This window comes from Mastomys coucha, unplaced genomic scaffold, assembly GCF_008632895.1.
Source record: "Mastomys coucha isolate ucsf_1 unplaced genomic scaffold, UCSF_Mcou_1 pScaffold15, whole genome shotgun sequence".
Taxonomy (NCBI): domain Eukaryota; kingdom Metazoa; phylum Chordata; class Mammalia; order Rodentia; family Muridae; genus Mastomys; species Mastomys coucha.
The window spans coordinates 69,190,798-69,194,330 of record NW_022196897.1 but is presented as its reverse complement, the minus strand read 5'-3'; positions in this window follow the sequence as shown (position 1 = coordinate 69,194,330).

Sequence of the window (3,533 nt, the reverse complement as noted above, 5' to 3'; positions counted from 1 at the left end):
GCCTGCCTCTGCCTCCCAAGTGCTGGGATTAAAGGCGTGCGCCACCACCGCCCGGCTAATTTTGGTTTTTATGATTTTTATCTTCTCAGTTGGAGCAGTTGTAAGTAAAATACTAACTGGAATAAAATTATTACCTGCTGATTACTCAATAAGATTAAAAACAATTGTGAAAAACTTGTCTTCACAGTATGAATAAAATGATAAGAAAAAAATATTGATCTACAAACTTATTTGACCCATAGTATCTAATTATTCCCAAGACTTATATTTAAGTTAAATTTAGACAAATTTTCTATTAATAATGAAATGTTTTGACAATTTAATTAAGAATGTGAAGAAAATTTCAGTCTCCATTTTAACCAAGTCTACTTCACTAAACTTTGATCTTTTCAAGTCTTTTTAAATTTTTATGATAAAAAGTAAACATCAGTCATTTTAAAATTATATTTGATTTAAAATTCTGGAAGTTTGGTTGAAAATGTTGAGCATAACCATAATCCAGTCCCATAGTATTCTCAAAGTTAAGCTTTATCATTTAGTGAAGTCATGAACTCTGCTTTACTGTGCTCCCTGGATTGATGACTTTACTATTACAGGCTTGCTCCAACGTACACACACATATATTTTCATATATACTTGTATGTATGTATTTCATATATGTTGTGCATGTCTCATATATATAGTCATATCTTCTAGCTTGCTTTTCTTTTGTGATAAATATCATGACCAAACAACTTGAGGATGAAGTTTGATTTTCATCTTGAATTTTTCAGTACATCCTTAAGGGAAACAAAGACAAGAACCTAGAGACAGAGAACGAAGCATAAACCACAGAGTAGTGCAGCTTACTGGATTGCTTTCAGGAACTTTTCTTAGGCACCTCTGTCTCTCCGCTGAGGGAAGCTACTGGTCATTTGAGGCTGGGCCCTCTTACAGCAATGATCAATCAAGAAAATGCCTGATTGACATGCCCACCACTTAATGTAATGAAGTAATTTCTTCAGCTGAGACTCTTTGTTTTTTCAGGTAGGGCTAAGTTTGTGTTACATTGATAAAAACATAAAAGTGCATACATGATGATGACATATAGCTACATTATTATTATTATTATTATTATTATTATTATTATTATTATTATTATATCTTCCTATAGAGTCCAGCTGTTACCCCTTCCAGTCTGCTCCCCATTGGTCCCCATCCCATACCTCCAAGAGAATGTCCCTAACTCATCTCCCCCACTTCGCTAGACCTCCCCACTCCCTGGGGCCTCAAGGCTCTTGAGGGTTGGGTACATCTTTTCTCACTTTGGACAGACCAGCAGTCCTCTGATGTATATGTGTCAGGGGTCTCATATCAGATGGTATATGCTGCCTGGTTGGTGGCGCAGTCTCTGAGAGATCTCGGGGGACAAGGCTAGTTAAGATTGTTAATCTTATGGGGTTGCCCTTCTACTTAGCACTTCCACAGGGGTCCCGGGCTTCTGTCGATTTGTTGCGTGTAAATATCTGCACCTGACTCTTTCAACTGTTTTTGGGCCTCTCAGAGGGCTGCCATGGCACATGGCTGAAAGCACATCATAGTATAAAGAACACTCCTCCATTGCTGGTGGGATTGCAAATTGGTACAACAACTGGAATCAGTCTGGAGGTGCCTCAGAAAATTGGAAATAGATCTACCTGAAGACCCAGCTCTACCACTTTTGAGCATATACCCAAAAGATGCCCCATCATGTCACAGGCGTATGTATTCCACTATGTTCATAGTGGCATTATTTGTAATAGTCAGAAGCTGGAAACAACCCAGATGTCCCATAACAGAAAAATTGATACAGAAAATGTTGTTCATTTACACAATGGACTACTACTCAGCTATTAAGAACAAGGATATCCTGGCAAATGGATGGAACTAGAAAATATCAACCTGAGTAAGGTAACTCAGACCTAAAAGGACATGCATAGTATGTACTCACTAAGCAGTGACTATTAGCCACAGTACAGAATACACAGGATCCAGTCCACAGAACTTGAAAAAATTAACAAGCTGGAAGGCCCAAGTGAAAAATGTCTTGATCCCACTTGGGATGGAGAAGAAGAAAATCACAGAGGGCAGAGGGAGGGAGAGAACTGAGTGAGAAACAGGAGGGTGAGGGGAAAAGGGGAACAAGATCAGAAATTGGGGTGTAGGAGAAATCTGGAGTAAAGCCCTGAGGGTCAGCAGAAAGAATGGAAACAGGCAACTCCAGAAGGTAGGAAGTAAGGAGACCCTCTAGAATGTACCAGAGACCTGGGAGGTGAGAGATGCTCAGGACTCAAAGGGAGAGACCTTAGATGAAATGGCCTATAGTGGGAAAAGGGAGCTTGTGGTGTCTGCCTACAGTGGAAGGACAGGGCAACAAATGGAGTGATGGGGTTCCCATCCCAAGGTCAGGAACTCTGACCCAGTATTGTTTCTGTCTAGGGGATACAAATGGAGAAGAGCCTCAGGGAGAGGAGGTCCAGCGACAGGGGAGGCTCCAGGGCTTGACACTATTACTGACGCTATAGCTACACTTTTTAAAGGTCATAATTTTCTATTGTTTAAGTCTCTGATTTTATAAAGTTGGAATTATTTATAATATTCTCAATCCTCATGCCTGCCATGGGGAAGTGGGAGGCAACAGGGGTTTGTTTGTGTTTGTTTCTTTGTTTTTTGGAGGGGAAACTGGGAATGGAGAAATTTACATGTAAATAAAGAAAATATCTAAAAAAAAAAAAAAGAAAATCAAGTTCAAGGCAAAAATAAAAATAAAAATAAAAATAAAAAAAAATATTCTCAATCCAACAATAAATACTGCTTTATTTCTTAAAAATGTTTTCCCGTTGAATTGCACAAATTGCTAACAAGTGGTTCCATCTAATTTAAAATCACCTAAATGTTCATATTTGAGACTATGTTGTTTATGCTCAGTGCAGGTGGTATCTTCTCATAACAATTGCAGCATTACCAGGGTCCATGCTGTTTCTCAGAACAATCTTGCTTTATTCTACTGTGAGATTCTCTATTGTCTGTTCTCATGTTCTTCATCTGTACAGGCACATTTTCATTTTCCACTTTCCAACTAATTTGTGATATTTATGTTAAAACTCTTCTCATCATGGATTGAGTTTCTTCCTGGGAAATCTCACAATTACAAGCCCTTCAAGGAACAATGAGCTAATATATAGTTGTTGAAGAAATGAATTAGTGATTGGCAGAGGAACATAGTGTTGCTATTACAGAGGGAGAGTTTGAGGCTGATATGGTTTGAAAAGTTGCTGACCTTCACACATCTAATCAGTAGCAGAGCCTGCAGGCTAGGGTAATCCATCTCTGTGTAAACTAGATCAAAAATCTTTGTACTTGAACCACCATGTTAGCCCAGTAAATAGAGATGACCTTCTACAATGCATGGCTGATCTTAACCATGATGCTTTAGTCACTTGGCAAAGCTGGTTCTTATGCTTGTGTGCTTCTTGTCCCACATTTTGTATCTTAACTTTTTCTACAATGACTTT